Genomic DNA, 19,399 nt, shown 5'->3' on the forward strand with positions numbered 1-19,399 from the left:
CAGAACCACTTTGATGGACAGTTGGGAGTCATATGACCAAGTCTTCCATTGCATCAGACCTCTGAAGAGCCTTTCTGAAAGCCCATTGGGGGTGGGGGTGAATTGCAAGGCAGATTTAAGCTACTGATTTGATAATTAGCCTTAAGGTTATTCTGGGTCACCTCCCAGACTCTATTTTACCTGTACTGCTTTGCCTGTGGCTGGGGAGTCCTCCAGATTCTTTTGCTGTTGGCTTACTAAGTTCTGCTTGGTAGATTTGTAGGCATTCCCTCCTCCCCCAGGAATTATATTTAAAATGATTTGGGTCAGGTCTTGTTACAGTGGGAACTTCTTTCCTGAATATCCCTGAAACATATTGAGATATAAGGAAGGAGAAGAAAAGTCAAATTTTCCTTTTGGTGGGTCTGTCTGGTTATGCAGAGGGAGAGCCCCTTCCAAAGCTGTTGATCTCTAAGGCCCTTCAATTCAAAATACTGCTTGTACTAAGGAGTCATGTTTTGGGGAAAAATTTCCTAAACTCCTTCAATATGTTCACATTCAGTATCTATTCTCGAGTGGGCAAGTAGAAAGCTGTTTTCTCGAATGTCTTTTTTCCTAGCCTTTTTGTTTTTATTTCGTGAGAAGAAGGCCTCCCTTTAAATCTTAAATGCTGGTTCACATGGAAACTCCAAGATCTGACTGTTTTATATTTCACTGATTAATTGTGCACATTTTCTTCTTTCATTAATGCACAATATTTCATTGATACATAAAATTTATGGGGTACTTGTGATATTTTGTTACATGTATACAATGTGTAATGCTCCAGTCAGAGTATTTAGTGTGTCATCACCTTGAATATTTATCATTTCTGTGTGTTGGGGACATTTTAAGTTCTCCTTCTAGAGGAATATACTATATACTGTTGTTAACTATAGTCATGCTACTTTGCTATTGAACCTTAGAACTTACTTCTATCTACCTTTATGTTTGTGCCCAGCAATCAACCTCTCTTCATCCTCTTTCCACACTCACGTATGACTGAACCTAACTGGGATCTGCTCACCTGGCGCAGCCACGTCAGACACCAAAGTTGAGAGTTGTAGCTCAGAAAGGGACTATATTTTCAGGGGTCCATGTAAGGAGAGCAAGATGCTAATGCTTAAAACTTGAGCTCTCTGATGTTTCTGCAGGGCTGAGGGGAAACTTGCCCTTTCCCCCTGAAAAGCCACTGAAAGATCAACTCACAAGGCAGATTAAAGAGAGAAATATTTATTTCTAAATACCATGAGTGCATATTTCCAGGATGGTCAGATACCTTTATGACTGCCTTTTAGAAAAGACAGGGGAGAAGTGGATTAGAGGGGTAGCAAGTGGTTGCGAGGGAGGATGAATAGATGCGGGAAATAGATTGACTAATAAGTCAACCTGAGAGACGGGGACTGTGTTTAAAATGATTTGGGTCAGGCCTGCTTGCATTCTCCATTTTCTTTCCTGAAATATATTGAGATAACAGGGAGGGGAAAGGAAGTCAGTCGCCCCTTTTGATCTTTCGATCAGTTCAATCTGGTTTATGCAGATAGAGGGAAACCCCCTTCTAATGCTTCCTGGTCTTGAATGGCCTTTAATTCAAAGTATTCTTTATACCAAGGAGTCATATTTTGGGGTGAAATTTCCTTAGTTCTTTCATCTCATAAGTTGGGGTTTTTGCAGGCAGGGGTATATTTCAGGCAGGCAGAACAGGAAATCAATGCACAGAGGTGTTGCTGCCCAGCCAGGGTCATCTGCCCACTGCCCCAGAGAAAGCCAGTACCCAGAGGTAGTAGGGTTTACAGCAGAGAAAGAGTTATTGTGCATGGTGCTAAGTGGAGCAAGGAGAGCATTTTCTCAAATCTGCCTCCCCAAGAATTGGAGGGACAGGGTTTTTCAAGACAGTTTGGTGGGTAGAGGATTAGGCAATCAGGGTCTGCTAAGTGGTTGGTTTCAGGGTAGAACCATCAGTTCTTTGGACAGGCCACAGTCTGGGTGGGTCAGCCAATCCTACTGGAATGTAGTTCTTCAGGGAGTCCAAGACCAGTTGAGTCAGTCATGATCTCATGACTCAGTTCCTTGGTCTGGGCGCTCAGGTCCCTGGAAGATGTCTCAAAAACTGGCCCTAGGTTTCAAACAGGTGATATTATTTACAGAGGAAAGTTAAAAAATCTTTGTGGCTACCAGCTGTGTCCACGAGAGTAGTAATTATAGAGAAGCAAAGGAGGAGACAGTGACTGACCATTATGACGCAAACGAGGGGACAGCAGCTGATTATTATCGTTATTTCAGGTAAGCCTGCTCCTTCACAGGGTCTAATGATTATTATTTTAGCCAGGCCTGTTCCTTTACAGAATTCTGGGGCCCTTTCTTCAGTTCTTGCCTTGCACCCCATCATCAATTTGTAAGGACAGCTTTAGAGGTTATTCATCTGTCTGTCCCCCAGAGTGGGATATCCTGAAGTTGAGGGGGATGTAGGCGGATTCAGAGATCCCTGGGATGTTATGATGGGTGTGACGGGCCCCTCAGGGGGATATTTAAACACAGAATAGTGGTCAGAATTCAGTTCCCCAGCCACTCCTTATCTGGAAAGCAACTAGGGAGCACATGTCAAGGCACCACCTTCTCGTTTCCACAGGGGGCCAGAAGATCTCACGACTCTGGTCTGCTGGGATGCCGCTGTTCTCATGAGGTAGCTCACGTACTCTTCAGGGCTGGCCAGGTGTTTGGACCGTCCTCGGAAGGAACACAACATTTTCCTTAATTGTCATGCTTAGGGGTCTCTGTTTGGTTTCACACACACCCTTCCCAGGTCTGATAGTGATCATTCTACTTTCTACCTGTGAGATCAACTCTGTCAGCTCCCACATATGAGTGAGAACATGCGAGGTCTGTGTCTCTGTGCCTGGCTTATTTCTCTTAACACAATGACCTCCAGTTCCCCCCAAGTTGCTGAAAATGACTTTATTTTGTTCTTTTTTAATGGCAAATAGCTTTCCATTGTGTACATGTTCTTCCTCTGTTTGTCAACTGATGGAAACTCAGGTTGATTCCATCTCTTTTCTATTGTGAGTAGTGCTTTGGTAAACTTACGACTGCAGTCATCACCTGGATATATTAATTTTTTTCCTTTGGATAAATGCCTAGTAGTAAGATTGCTGAATCTTACAGTTCTATTTTCTATTTTTTGAGAAATCTTCATGGCCAGGCGCATTGCCTCAGCCAGGCACAGTGCCTCACGCCTGTAATCTCTGTACTCTTGGGGGCTGAGGCGGGTGGATTGCCTGAATTCAAGACCAGCCTGAGCAAGAGTGACACCCTGTCTCCATTAAAAATAGAAAAACTAGCTGGGCATTGTGGTGGGCACCTGTAGTCCCAGCTCTCTGGGAGGCTGAGGCAAGAGGATTGCTTGGCGGATCTGTTTTGTCATCCTTCTTCTGCCCTAACACTCTCCTCTGTCAAGGCCCTGCATGAACAAAGTATTAGGGTTGTGGAAGCACTTTATGTCTCAGGAAAGTTATAAATGAATTGGCTTGTTTGGGAATCCAACCCTGATGTTAGTTTCAGGAACACTCTGAAGACCATGAGAAAATGAAGTTAATCTAGCTTTGGGGGCCTGGAACAGAAGACCAGTCTAGTCTCCTTGTATTTCCAGAAGGCAGGAGTTAATTGAGGGCAATAAATGCTGAGTTTTCCATTAGATCAAATTTCTTTCAATTTTCCCTCACCACAATCCCCTCTGGGGTCCCCACAGGCCTGCTTGAAGATCAGATGAGCACCAAGCTGTTATGTCTGGGGACCTACTAATCTCAGGTATTTTTAATTGATGGCTTTTCCTGACTCTATGATGTGCCTGTTTTACAGCAGAGCTCCCCTCACCCAGTCTCCATTGCTCTCCAAGCTTCTCTCCTTAAGTGTCAGCTTCTCTTAGAATGGAGGGCATTTGTGCTGACCCCCTGGCTCCTGGTCTGTCCAGTGATTTAGATGTCTTCACAAGGTAGGTGGGGGAATGTCTTCTCAATGAGCATAGAAGATGTGGGAATTCAAGCAGAACCGACACGAAATGCTAGGGTTTCCAGCTTTATTTGCCAAAGGAGAAAATCTCTTCAGTTTTTAAGACTTTTTTGATCAAATGATTTTAAACACAAAATTACAGAAAACTTGATTTTCAAAGCATAGCTTCTTGGTGTATTAAGCTTAGACTACCAAATAAATTTTTGTCGTTCACAGGCTTTCACCCCAAGATGAATTTGTCTCCTAATAAATTATCGACAGATCAGGCGCTGTGTAGGGACTGAGACATGAAAATGTCTCGGTCTTTGACGTTTCAGTTACATTTGTTCTGCAGATGATTTAATGAAAATGGTAGCAGAGTTTTCTTGGAGGGAACTGCACCTTTTAAATATGGAAACATAGTTGTGATCTATTCTTCATATGAAAGTGTGAGCGATTGTAAATTGGTTTCATTATAGTACTGAGTACATTGGATACATGATCTACCTCTTTATGATTTAATAAAAAATAAAAATAAATAAATAAATATGGAAACAAAGGATTCCTTTGCTAAGTTTTACCTTTGACAATAGGCTGTAGAAAATGCTGTGTCAGCCTTCAGGACTAAGCCAAGCAGTATTTTTGTCTGTCAAGGGATTAGAAGTAAAGTGTTGTGATAAAGGCGAAAGGGAAATAAGAATTTATGAAAGCTCATTTCATTGCTGAACCTTCTTGTGGGTGTACAGGAAGGGAATTGGATTGATTTTAAAGTTGCATACAATAAAACTTTCTTAGGAAGAGCATTAGTTGAAAGAGAGGCTCTCATTGTACAAATCCTGCTGGTATTCTGTTAAAAAAAAAAGTTGTTTCCCATTATGTTTTGCTTGGAGGTGTGGCTTGAATTACACCTCTTTTGTCCCGTATGTTTTTTGAGTTGGATTTTGCAGTTGTTTTGTGATTTATTGCAGTGCTGTATTGGAAAGGATTATCCTTAGGAGGAAGTTACCTGATGGGTAATATGGAATTTCAGTTGTTCTAAGTCCTAAGCCCACACATACTTTGTCTTTTCACTGTTTTCTTGCTGGGAGACCAGGAGTGTGCTCCTTGTAAGCAGAGTTACGTGGAACCACATTTTTACAGATAGACATTTAAGGTTAGCTGTGGGCTAATAAGTTTTCAAAGCATAAAGTCCAGAGAGGCCAGGAAGGACTTTGGAGTTTACTGGAGGAAAACAAAGATTTAAAGACTATTCTGATTTGAGCTCAGATTATAATTTCCTCTGATGTCAGGAGATTTATTTCTTTTCATCACTTACGTCCTTAATCTTTGGTGGCATTTGAACTTTCCTAACACAAAGCTGGTACAGAATTCTTTTACAGTTAATTGAGTAGAAAATCCATTTATATATGTATATATAGACACACATAATATATACATTTCCTTTTTGCATGACTAATCTAGAAAGTCATGACAAAGTTATTTATGTGAATAGTCAATCTAAAAATGTTACTCTTAGTTGATTTTTACAATGTATATTTTAAACTTTCCCTCTCCCATTTCCCAGAAAATTTAGAATCTGAGCTAATACCTTTCATGCAGTCTAGAGTCTAGGATTATTTCTTTCTGTCATCTTTTGAGATTTCAATACTTTTTCTTGCTATTCATAATGAATCAATCAGTGTTTTAAGTATCACTCCATATCACATTCATCAATCATAAAGCATACTTTAAAAAATTCAGTAATAGCAGTTGATTATTTATTTGGCTGGCTTTCAAAGTAATAACATTACAAATTCTTCAATTGCTTAAGTTTTCTAAAATGAGGCCAAGAAGAATCTAGAATGGGAGCCACTGACATCACCTGCTCTCAACTCGCACACTTTAGAAAGGAGAATATTAAGCATAAAGAGAGTCTTACATGAAGTCACAGCACTTAACTATGGCAAAGAGATGAGAGAGAAAGAAATTTTGTACAAATTTAAAAGGCAGCATTTCCTAGTTGACTAGCCAAGGATCCCTTTGTTGACAGAGCACTGGGCAAGCCTAATGTTCATCCACTATACAGAGCTATTCTTCCTTAGCTTGTCCTACACTTGAACCAAAATACGTTATTTTTTACTAAGTGAAACAATCTTAATGACTTTAATTTTTCCATGCTATTGGCATCATTGGTCTATGCATAAAGCAAAAGATATAAAGATGCAGTGGAAAGGGGAACTTAGAACACTGATGAGATGACATGTTTGTACATGGATGGCAGTGAAAGTCTTTGAGATTGTTTTTGTCTTGGCTCTTCAGGACATCACATAGTTTGATTCTTAAAAAGGTAGGTGGTAAGGGAGGGAGAGACTCCTTAACTCTCAATAGGTAAGTGATAAAATGAAAGCAGACAGATTAGAAATGCTTTGTGGTGAGGAGGAGGAAATTCTTAAATGACATGGATATATATAATTACTAGACTGAACAGGATTCATCAGGCTTGCTACTGTCCCAGGAGCCTGTTAGACTGTAAGAGCTGCGAGGATGGAGATGTCCACTGGTTGTACTGCCTGTATTCCTAGCACTCAAATAATGATTGGCACAACGTAGATATTTGGTGACGAAAGCAATTTAGTTTATTATATCAACCAGTTAGTATTTAATTGAAAAGATGATGCCGACACACATTTAAAAATGTAAACATGAGCAAAGATTACATGATGAACAGTTATGGTTACTCTCTCTCTTAAGACTTCTGGGCTGCCACTTTCAGTTCTCTCCACAGAAGCAACCACTGTAACCAGTTTACACAATATTCTTCCAAGATATCCTATGTATAATTAAGCATCAACAGACATATGAGTATAGAGTGCATCCATAAGGTTCATGTACAATTTAAAATTGCACACTACTTTAAATTGCACATGAACTTTACGGACACCCTGTATATGGATATGATTACATATACCCATGAAGGCACACTATATGGACTGTTCTACACCTTGGTTTTGGTTCACTTAATAGCTATCTTATGAATATATTTTGAGATTTTGAGAGTTACTTTCCAACAATGAACATTTATATGTCATTGATTTTTACTTTTCAGTTATTTTATGATTGAAGTTGACTGTCTTGCCCCCCACCCCCTTTGTTTTGACACAGGGTCTTTTTCTATCACCAGGGCTAGAGTCCATGATGTCATCATAGCTCACTGTAATGTCAAACTCCTCGGCTTAAGAGATCCTCTTGGTGTAGCTTCCTGACTAGTTGGGACTATAGGCACCTTCCACCACTCTTGGCTAATATTTAAATTTTTCTGTAGAGTTGGGGGGGGGGTCTCACTTTGTTGCCCAGATTGATCTCAAACTCCCCGTCTCAAGCAGTCCTCCTGCATCAGGCTCCAACTGGAATTATAGGCGTGAGCTACTATGCCTGACCTCTTTTTCTCTGTTCATAAGCCATTTGTGTTTCCTTTCTATGGATGACTGTCTTAAGTTTTTTGCCAGTTTTTCCATTAGTTTAATAATCTTTCATGACTAATTGGTAAGAGATCTTTATATATTAAAGAAATAAACTCACTGTCATATATATTGAAATATTTTCCCCAGTTGATCATTTCTCTTTTGACTTTGTGTGGTATTTCCACTTCCATGCAGAAAACCTCCCAAAACATTTAAATGCAGTCACATTCACTAATCATTTTGGAATTTGGGTTTTGTGTATTGTTCAGAAAAGTCTTCTCACTTCCAAAAAGAAACACATTTTCCTATATTTACTTTTCATAGTTTTATAACTTCATTTTATGTATTTAAATGTTTGCTTCACCTGCAATTTATGTATTAGATGAAAGCTAGCTCTATTAGATGTGTTCCAGATGCCTAGCCAATGGAATAAGCCACATGCCCTTAGTGGTTTGAAATGTCACCTGTTTCATATTTAAAATTTCAAAGTATTTAAGCATTCATTTAAAAATATCAACTTTGTTATAAAAAATTTCAAACTTATAAAAGTAGATAAAACAATAAGATGAAATCCGACTATACCCATCATTTGGTTCCAAAATTTTCAGCATAATCAATCTCTTCTCCTCTCTCTCCACATTATTTTGAAGAACGTGTTTCATTTTGAGATATTCCAGTGTATCTATTTTAGTTTGTGACTTCCCAAAAGCAAACACTGAGACAAAGATTTGAATGCAAATCCTTTCTTTGTGAACGCCACCCAGGAAGTGGGAAAATGAGGGAGAAGAGGGAATGAAATGTGTAGAGGGAATGTCAAAAAGTCTGTTACCAACAACTGTGGCTTCATCCTGCTGGGAAATGAATGTAAGCCCTACTGATAGACACTCCCTGTTCCCAAGGGGCAAGGAAAGTGGGATATGTATTCATGAGCCCTCAAAGGCATTGGCTGCGGGCTGTGTGGAGTAGGAATGAAGTGGACACATGTGAGAATTCCTCAACACTTCCAGGCTATTGTGCTTGTGAGGCTCTGTGGACCAGAGAAGGCCTCAAGTAAAGGTTCCCAGGTGCTAGGAGTTGGAATCTGGGCAAGTATCCAAAGCAATGGTAACAAAACCTGCTAATATCACTTAAAATAAAGCAAAACCACAAGATAACTATCACAACTAGAAAAATTAACAAAACTCCACCATAATGTCAGACTGTGTTCAAATTTTCCTAATTGTTTCACAAATTTGTTTTGTTTATGCCGTTTGTTAGTTTGCATTAGATTTCAGTACGGTCCATATATTATTGTTTCAACATAATCAATCTCTTCTCTTCAATACCTCCTCCCTCTCTGCATTATTTTGAAGAACTTGTTTCATTTTGAGATATTCCAGATACTTTAAGTTTTAAAATTGCTTTTACTTATGGGGTCCTCACCTCTTTTTAGAGATTATTTCTAAACACATAGTTTTTGCAAAAGAGGAAAATCATGGGAAAAAATAAATACAAATGAATTTTAGGGGGCCTAAGTAATACCCATTCCCCAATTTTCTATCTTTTTTAGATGTAAGTAAATTTAAAGGAAAAGCTTCTTAAGATTTTTCTCTCTCAGATTTCCTTAATTGTTTTCTGTTTTATACTTGATTTTTTTTTTAATTGTTTGGGATTCATTGAAGGTAAAAACAATTAGGTTACACGGATTGCATTTGTTAGGTAAATACCCTCTTATAATTGTGTTCCGCCCCTAAGAGGTGTGCCATACACCATGACTCCGCACCCCCTTCCTCCTCCCCTCTCCCTGCACCCTCATTCCCCTACCACCTACCTTTTACAAGCTCATCCACTGCCTTTCTATTAGAATCAAGTACATTCGATTCTTGCTTCTCCGTTCTTGTGATGCTTTTCTAAGAAGAATGTATTCCAACTGAATCTTTATTCTTCTTTATCAAACTCTCAAGTATTACTTTATAATCTCTTCTTGCTTTTTAAATATGATAATAACAGCTAACATTTACTGAATATAAATAAATGTATCAAATATCTACTAAGCTCTTGACACGATTATCTTATTTAATCTTAACAATAGATCTATTAGATATATAGCTCTATTTTACACCTGGTAACTCATGCAAAAAAGATAAGTAATCCAACTCACGTGCAAAAATACTCCAGCTCACAAGCACGTTTTTTTCATCCTACCTAAGGCTCTTTTTCTTTGTATTTTCCTGTTTTGAGGGAAATATATTTTTCTACAAATATATATTGTACACCTTGCACCCAAATTAGTGTCTGTGAAAGATATACAAGAGTTAAAAACTACATTATAATCTTAAAACCAAATGACACCAAGAGATAGGATATGCATCGGCAAATAGAGGAAACTGAAAACAAGTGCAAAACAGTCTTTTATGAATTACATAGTCCTCAGAGCAAAAAGAATGATGATCAGTGTGGTCAGGAGCAGCCACCAAAGGTTTACAAATATCTCCATGTGGGGTTTTCTTATTGGGTTAAGTGCTAGACCTGTGGGCTGACTTCTGCCACTTTGACTCGATGGTAAAAACCATGCTACCTTCATGTCTACAAAGGCACATTTCTCTGGCTTTTACTTTCTTTGATGCCCAGAATGATGAATTATCTTACCCCAGGTCACACAAGCAGTCAATGGGAATAGTGAAGAAGACAACTTGGCTGGCTCATTAGCTGGGTCTTCCTTAGGTCTTTACTCAGCAATGCTTGATGGTTTTCAATGTCTAGGTCTCATGTGTTTTTATTAAGATATCCCGAAGTAGTGTTTGATGATATGGTAAGGGCAAGTTAAAAATAATTTTATTTTCCACTAAGTTTTTGCTGCTATATAGAAATATAATTGAATTTTTTAATACTAATCTTTTTCCTGTGGCCATGCTAAATTCCATGATTATTTCTACGTGTTGTGATGTAGATTTGGTAGGATTTTCTACATAAGTTTTTAAAAATATATATATATATAATATACATATATTTTTTTCTTTTTGCATTTTTTCTTTTTTTTGGCTGGGGTTGGGTTTGAACCCACCACTTCTGGTATATGGGGCCGGTGCCCTACTCCTTTGAGCCATAGGCGCCGCCCTGTAATATTTTTTACAAGGCAGTTTTATGTCTTCTTTTCCAAATCTTTAAGTCTTTGTTTCTTTTTTCTTTTCTTACATTATTACATTGGCTATTACTGCCAGTACAATAATAAGAGAAGTAGTGAAATCAGACATCATCTGTATCATTCTTAACCCTAGGGTGTGTTTAGTATTTTACCATAAACTTTGTCTCTATTTTGTTAAGAAGTTTTGTGATATTAGCTTTAAGTTTTTTTTTTTGGTAGTTGATCTTTATCTCATGAAATCCCCTGATATTCTGTTATTACTTGCATGCCTGGATGGTTTTTGTTTGGCTGGGTTCTTTTTATTTATTTATTTTTTTTTTTGTGGACAGGCTATCACTTGCTCAGGCTGGAGTGCAGTGGCGTGATCGTAGCTCAGTGTAACCTCAACTCCTGGGCTCAAGTGATCCTCCCACCTCAGATCAGGAGTAGCTAGATCTTACAGATGCATGCCACCACACCTGGCTAATTATAATTTTCTTGTATGACAATATTTTTTACATTGTTACCCAGGCTTGTCTCAAACTCCTGGCTTTCAGTGGTCTTCGACCTCCGCCTCCCACAGCACTGGGATTACAGGAATGAGCCTCTGTGCCTTGTTTATTTGGTTTTTGATCATAAATTCATTTTGATTCTGGCATTTGTACTTTCTACATCTATTGAGTAGATGTATAATGATTTACATATATGTATATATGATATATGTATACATATATTTGCCCCTTTATGAGTTTTACCCTTTATTCTCTTAAAATGTTAAAATCATGCACTTGTCCCCCTTTATTTTATTAAAATGGTGATGCACATTGACTAGTTTTCAGATGTTAAGCCTGGGACAAATTCCAATAGTCATGACAGAATATCCTTTTTATACATTGCTAAGTTAACTGTTTCTATTTTGTTAAGAAGTTTTGTGTCTGTATTCATGAGAGATACTGGTCAACAATTTTCTTTTCTTAAAATGTGTGTCCATTTGGTATCAGGGTTCTGTTTTCCTCATAGAGAGACTTGGGAACTATTTTCTCCCCTGTGTCTAAAAGGTTTCTGTAAGGTTCCTTGTTCTCCAAGGGTTGAGAAAGAAATTTAAATATATGTATCATCCCGTTTCCTGAGATGTTTACCTACTGTATAATAATAGTTCATGAGTAAAAATATTTTGTAGCATCTATAGATTATATTTATCTATATATTGTGATTACTCATCTTCTCCTAAAATTGGCACAGATATTTGGAGCTTCAGAATAGTAATCCAAAGGCAATATTTATCATGTACATATATTTTTGTTTGAGCAATATATAGCACCTAGGAAGTTCTTCTCTGGGTAGGTACAGAGTGTTCCAAAAGTTGCCCATAAAGTCACAAGACATAGGGAAAATGGGAAATTGTTGCCGACTATATCTTTATTTATAAAGTATTCCCTACTAATTTTAACAAAGAAGTGGCCAATACATAGAGAATATTTAGTAAAATTTTGTAATGAATACTTTGCAAATAATGCTATATTTAGCTACAATTTCCCATTTTCCCTCTGTGGTGACTTTAGGGGGGACGTTTGGAAACAATCTGTGGTGTGTGACAGCCAGCTTTAAGCACCTTGTTGTATCGTTTCATAACCTAGAATATCTAAAAATAAAATGTCTAAAAATCTATTGTCCTGCTTTTCTTTTTTTGCAGTTTTTAGCCAGGGCTGGGTTTGAACCCGCCACCTCTGGCATGCGCCCTACTCCTTTGAGCCACAGGCGCCACCCTCTATTGTATTGCTTTTTAATCAGTGTAACAGGAAATAAGAATACTAAGATTTATTGAAATTCACAAATGCACCAAAATCTTTATTAAAGCCGGGTTTTCTAAAGATTTTCTTCAGGATCGCCGAGGCCAATTTCACTCAAGTCTCATCTCCTTTTATTTTCTCCAATCACTGTTTTTCCAGAGTGCAATGAGCCGTGGAGTGGCCAAAAGAGAAACAGGGAAGAAAAAAGAAGAAGCAAGTTCTTAGACACACAGTGAAAAAAGTAAGTGTTGAAATAGTTGAAAACAGTCGTTCCTTTTCTTTTTGCTTCGTTGAGACCTGTGAACTGCAGCGACTTCCAGGATTGAGGCAGGTCACAGGTGATGTGGTGTTTCTCGGTTTTGTTTTCTTTCTTTTTCACTTTGTTTTGCTCTTGCTTAGATAACAACAGATAAATAAACATGAGAAAAGAGATGTGGAGATTGAAACTCCAGACAACAGATGGTCAGATAAGAGCAATTTCTTCTAGATTAGTGTTCTCCAGGGAATATTCTCATGACTTATGCTTTATATTTCTGGAAAAATATATGTGTCTAAAATATGATTGGCCTCTTTAAATAGGGGGAGAATTAGAACAGGTATTTAGGTTATGATTTGGAATTCTATGAACATACAAATGATTATAAGACCTCTTGAAAGCCAAGAATTGTGTAATTTGGTGCTTCTCAAACCCTGATAAAAACAAGACACGACACATACTTTGGTTAGGCTTGGACAAACAATGCCCGAGAGCAAGAGAGAACCCTGAACTGGAGAAGGGGGATGAGGAGCCAAAGGGCGGGGAGGGGCCGAGTTGTTTTTTTTTTTCCTTTACATGGAAAACATCTCAGGATGAGAGTGGAAACAATATTTTGAACAAGTATATTAAAAAATGTTGAGCAGGCACATTTTTCAGTCATGTTTTGATGAGAAACAGATGTAGATGCTGTTAAATCATGTCAAATATGAACTGCCTGTGCGCCCCGTGTATATGTATAAATATTTGACTACAAAAACAGTCACAGGAGAACTATTCTGCAGCAATCTTAGAAGCAGGAAACTGCAAATTATAGGTCTGAAATTTACCATGCGTGGTTTATGAGTCCGATAAGTAAAACTAAATGAAAAGACGCTGAAAGTTTTATAAATAGTTCATGTTTTTTGGTAAAGGGAGGGAAGGGAAGAGATTAGTAAGAACTTTAATATGCTTCACTCAAGCACAGTCAGTACATGCTGATAAGCCGTGTACAAAGAATATTATGATAGGACTTTGGTATACATTTAAACCTAAGGTATATTAGTTGTTATCACCTTGCACAGGCCAAACTACTGTGGAATTATAACCTATCTTCAATTAGGTTTTAAAGTCAGCATATAAGGCAAAAATTATATATATTCAGATTGATGCTGGAAAGTTCTCTTAGAAGTTATCCAGTTTAAGACAGACATACAGAGGTCTGATAATGCTGCCAGAGATGGGTCTTCTTATCTTCTGAATGTTCCAGATGATGACATTTGCTTTTGATCATGAGCCACAGGAGGAAAAAGGCAATTATTGACATCAGGTGCATATTGTGTGGAAAATATATGTTGTTAAAACCGAAAGTGCACTAGGATTGTAGGCAGGTAGAAATAAAAACAGACTTGTGCCTTCCATCTCACCACTAATCTGGGGCACATACGTCTTAAAGGGAAGACTGGAATGATTCTGCTCCATTTTTTATTTTTAACGGGTTTTCAAGTTAAAATTTTATCTCATCAAAATAATATTCTCTTACCACTTTCTGTGCTTTATTTTATTGAGGAATGGTCTTCATGTAGTGAAATGCACAGGTCAAAATCTACCGAAATGAGCTGGGTCCGTCGGCTCATGTGCGAAGGAAAGCCAACTGCGGAGGGGCTTGAGCTGTGTAGATGGGGGCTGTCGCCAGGCGACCAAGCAAGGAGATAGGAGTCACTCAGATCTTTCTCCCCAACTGGCCTTACAGCAGATTTAAGGGAGGGGGTTTAGGGGTGCTCAGTGACTGGCAGAAAGGAAGAAGAATTTAGAAACCCCGTGGGCTTGCCCCTTTGTCTCTTCATGCTGTGTCATGGGCCATATGTACACATTTGGGGGGTGAAGAGTTGGTATAAAACATGCAGATTGTGAACAAGTTACTTGTTCATCAGGTGAGCAAGTTTACCTGCCCAGGCTCCAGTCAGCTATGTTGGTTCCAACCTATTTCAGCCAATTTCAAAAGCAGAGGGCATTGTAACAAACAATTTCTTTACTTGCGTCCCACAAGACAAGCTCATGATTTTTGTTGGTTCCCTGCTTTTTAACCCTGCAGTGCATGGTTTTGATAAATGCTATGAGTTTTGATAATGCATGCATTCATGGAACACAACCATTACCTAGAAACAGAATGGTTCCCTTCATGCCCTTTGCAGTCAGTCCCACCATTCTCCTCTCCTTGCCATCTTGAGCAGTGGATCTCTTGAACTTACTCCTCGTGTCTAATCGAAATTTTATATCCTTTGTCCAACATTTCCCCTGCATCCTCCAACCTCTGATAATCAATTTTCTCCATCCGTGAGTTCAACATTTTAAGATTCACAGATTATTGAGGATTTGTCTTTCTGTACATGGTTTATTTCATTAACAAAATGTCCCATAGGTTCATCCATGTGTCACAAAGTATAGGAGTTCCTTCTGTTTTAAAGGCTGCCTAGGATTCCATTGTGCATTTTCACCACATTTTCTTTATTCATCTGTTGTTAGACACTTAAGTTGATTCTGAATCTTGTCTATTGCAAATAATATTGCAATGTATGTGGGACTGAAGATATCTCTTCAATATACTGACTCATTTCCTTTGGATATGTATCCGTAAGTGGGATTGCTGGATTGTGTAGTAGTTCTAATGTTTTTAGTTTTGGAACCTCCATACTTTAAAATGGCTGTGCCAGTTTACATTCCCAGCAATAGTGCATAGAAGTTCCGCTGGGTTCCCATTTCTTCACATCCTGCCTGTACTTACGATTCACCTTTTTGATAATAGTCGTTCTAACAGGTGAGAGGTGATAGCATTGTGGTTTTTATTCGTTATTCCCCTGGGGTTTTACATCTCTTCTTCTGAGAAATGCCCAGCATTTCTGAGGCTGAAGTCCACTCATGGGTTTTAGAGAACTGAATGTGATAAGAATTGGGGCAGTGGGAACAGAGTCTTTCACAAAGGTTGACTGAAGGAAAGTGAACAACATAAGCACTGACTCAAGTAGCTTTGGCGAACAGGATATTTTATTTTTTATTACTTCGTTTTGTTTTGTTTTGAGACAGAGTCTCAAGCTGTCACCCTGGTTAGAGTGCTATGGCATCACAGCTCACAGCAACCTCAAACTCTTGGGCTTAAGTGATTCTCTTGCCTCAGCCTCCCAAACAGCTGGGACTATAGGCACCCACCACAATGCCCGGCTATTTTGTTGTTATAGTTGTCATTGTTGTTTGGCAGGCTCAGGCTGGATTCAAAACTGCCAGCTCCGGTGTATGTGGTTGGTACCCTAGCTGCTGAGCTACAGGCGCTGAGCCTGAACAGGATATTTTAAAAGGTGGGTGGGATTTAGGAATGATTCTGGATTGAGGGGAAAGAAAATAGAGAGGAATTGTCTAAAGGTACAGGGCAGAGAAGCAATGATAAGTGTCTCTTCTCCAAACATGGTGGAGGGATTGGTCTTCAGCAGGAAATGCTACATGGCAGATACATGAGGATGGTCCTTAACTCCTCTATGGGTGGAGGGATTGGTCATTAGCAGGAAATGCAGCCTGGTGATACATGAGGATGGTCTCTAACTCCTCTGTGGGTGGAGGGATTGGTCTTCAGCAAGAAGTGCAACATGGCAGATACATGAGGATGGTCTCTTAATTCCTCTGTGAAGAAAGGTAAGATGGTTGACCACAGGACAGCAGGGAGAATGTGCTGGATATGAAAATGGAAATAACTATTGGAGTCTTTCATCAGTGAATGGTGATTAGAGACACATCGTGAGCTCCTGTTACATTTCAGGTACTGTCTGGGGATTAGACGGTGATCCCTGCCACCACAGAGTTGGGGGACAGGCATTAATCTCAATTATGCAAATATATCCAAATTGGTGACATTGATAAATGAGGTGAATGAGGGTTTCTGATGTTCTGAGACCATTAATGGGTAGTTTGATTCAGACAACGAGCTCAGAATATGTTATCTGGGAGAGATGGAGAAGTACTAAGTATATGGTAATTAATTCTTATTAGTTTTTCTTCTTAATTTGGAAATCACATTATTTAGAAGAGATAGTTATTTTAGCAAACATTGACCTTCCAAAACTTTTCTCATCTGAGGTGACTTGACATGTTTTTAAGGGAAGTCCTTTTTTTTTTTTTTTTTTAAAGAAAAACAACAAATATACATGTTTACACTTTTAAAATGAAAGAAAAAAGGATTGTGTGACTCATTTTTAATAGATTGTCTTTGTGTTCTTGACTTGCAGATATTATACCCAATCACACATAATTTAAATTGAAAAAGTCTCATCCTGTATAAAACTGACAAATCAGAACCTCCTAAACCCACCTTATGAATAATCTAGACATTGCTGATGCTGATCCCCTCCCCACTGTACTATAATAGGATCTAAAGTATTTATGATTCTTTTATAGTCCTTTCATACAATGTTTTTTTTTTCTTGCTTTTGTTTATTTTCTAGTGTCATTGACTGATTTTTTATTTTTTTATGAGACACAGTTTCAGTTTGTCACCTCTGTAGAGTGCTGTGGGGTCCTATTCTGGGCTCAAATTCTTGGGCGTAAGCAATTCTCTTGCCTCAACCTCCCAAGTAGCTGGGACTACAGGTGCCTGCCACAGCACCCAGCCATTTTTTTAGAGAGGAGGTCTCACTCTGGTCTTGAACTCCTGAGCTTAGGCATTCCACCCGCCTCAGTCTCCCAGAGTGCTAGGATTATAGGCACTTGGCCTCTAAGAGTGCATTTTAGAGTAGAATAATACTTTTAACAGAAGGATGTGTTCTTTTAGTGTTTAGTTCTTTTAAAAGCAAATGTTACAAAAGAGGAAGGGAGAATGAGCCGTTCTGTCTCTACCCCCCCAACATTACGTCATTAAAATTGAAGAAGTTTAGCAAGAATGAAAAACGAATCTGCTGGTCTAAGAGCAGACAGACTTATGCACCAGAAATCATAGGACAATGTGAAATGAGCTGCTATAGTCAGGATCCGGTGGGGACTTAGGAGGATTCACTAAGATGTCAGGCTGCTGATCAACAATGCCTCACTGAAGATGGTAACTATCCACCATGGTCTATATATTTGGCTGTTACCACGGTCCATATAGATAAATAAATAGTAAAATGAATGAAGGTGAGAAAGAATAGGAAACAAATAATTACTAAGCATCTGCTACATGTCTGATACCAACTGGGAAAATTCACAGAAATCATGTCACTTAATCCTCAGGACACTCTGGGTCCTCAGTTATATTGTAATGTCTTGATAGATGAAAAAGCTGACGCTTGGAAAGAATCATAGCTTCCCCAAAGTCCCTCCACTCACAGGAGGCAGAAGCAGGATTTCAATATGTGTCCTCTGTCCTCCCACCACATCGTGTGGTTGTAACTAAATGGGGCAAATAAAGTGACCAAGGAAGAGGAAGTGGGGAGACTTGGTGTCGCTGCCTCCATGGTCGTGAGCGTGTGACTCAGATTTCTGACAGCAGGACCTGCTGGTTTGTGGAGTCAAGGTCTATAAATTTTTGAGCTACTGGATTCAGGAGATTTAACATAATAACGGAAGCTTGCTGTCAGCTAAAGCATGAAACGAGCGTTTCTTGGAGTTGGTATGTAGACACCATATGAGCAATGAGGCCTCTCTGGACGGCTTCTGTAGAAAACCACATGGACTGGAGTCCATTTGTGTGGAAGTTATTTATACTAAAAACATATTAGCACACAGAAAAAAATCAGGATATTAGCAAAGCTCCATGAACACTCAGATGGATGCCGTACATGACAAATAATAGCTCCCACACACCATACTTTTTATTCCATTTCAATGCCTTGAAGCTCTCACTTAGAATCTGTGTATTAATGCTTTACCTGATTTTCCAATCTATAGGACGATGAAAGAAAACTCTTCATTATTATTACTGAAAACAGTGGGAAGAAATGTCTGATTGGACCAAAAACAAAAAACAAAAAACACATAATAGATAAAGCAGCTGTGAGAATTCAAAGATCTCCGTGTTAATTCAAATTATTGTTAATGACCCTCAATGAATCCTTGGATTACCCTTCTAATATCTCATGCAAGAATGCGGAAGTTTTCAATGTCGACCTTAGGTCATCACTATAAGATTAAATTAATTTCAGGATACTTTTCAGGAGATAGCAAGTATATACATTTGTAATATTTATCCAAAATAACACCAAAACGTGTCATTGCTTAAGAGAATGTGAACTCAGTTGTCTGGAAAATGAGTTATTTATGCAAAGTGATGTATGCTCAGAGTCTCAGTAATCTGGTGCATGATCAGTTAATGATGAACTCCAATTTCCAGCCACAACCTATTGGCAGAGGGACAGGTGGCCCAGGGATAAGCTAGACCTGCTGGTCCAAAAAAGAGAGAAGAGAAACTCCACCACCCCGCAAACCCTCCATGTTTCCTACTAGCTGTGGGACTTTGGGGAAACTAATGTTGTCTCCAAGTCTTTTTCATCTGTAAAGGGAACAAAACATAACTTAGGGTGCACCATGTTTGTGAGGATTAACTGACATGAACTCCTGTGAGCTTACTGCTTGGTGTCCTCACTCCCCACTCGCGTGCGCTGATATTGCTGTGTTGGATGATGGTGGTTAGAGAACTTATCCCTAATTGGTTCTTACTCCTCTTGACCCTAGATCAGCTTATCTTGGGAAGGAGGGACAAAGGCCCTCAACTGTGGCCTTCCTGTGGTGGCCTCATTACATGTGCCTTGTCTCCTCCCAGGCCCCCCCCCCACACGCACACACACACACACACACGCACACACGCACACGC

At 38.9% G+C, this 19,399-nt stretch overlaps 1 protein-coding gene across 4 annotated transcripts in view; it reads left to right on the forward strand.

Moving 5' to 3' along the window:
• The window catches only part of IPCEF1 (interaction protein for cytohesin exchange factors 1), a 152,629-nt gene that overhangs the window by 10,256 nt on the left and 122,974 nt on the right, over positions 1 to 19,399 (forward strand). For 2 of the 4 annotated variants that reach the window (XM_023517937.1, XM_023517940.1), the window contains exon 2: positions 12,495 to 12,576. The exons of 1 other annotated variant lie outside the window; for it this stretch is intronic. The gene's annotated coding sequence lies outside the window, so the exon portion shown is untranslated. Of the gene's footprint in view, positions 1 to 12,380; positions 12,577 to 19,399 lie in introns of those variants that run through there. One more of the 4 variants, XM_023517938.1, reaches the window with a different exon arrangement.

This window comes from Otolemur garnettii, unplaced genomic scaffold (genome assembly GCF_000181295.1).
Source record: "Otolemur garnettii isolate 467f Iridium unplaced genomic scaffold, OtoGar3 scaffold00126, whole genome shotgun sequence".
In the NCBI taxonomy this organism is placed as follows: Eukaryota; Metazoa; Chordata; class Mammalia; order Primates; family Galagidae; genus Otolemur; species Otolemur garnettii.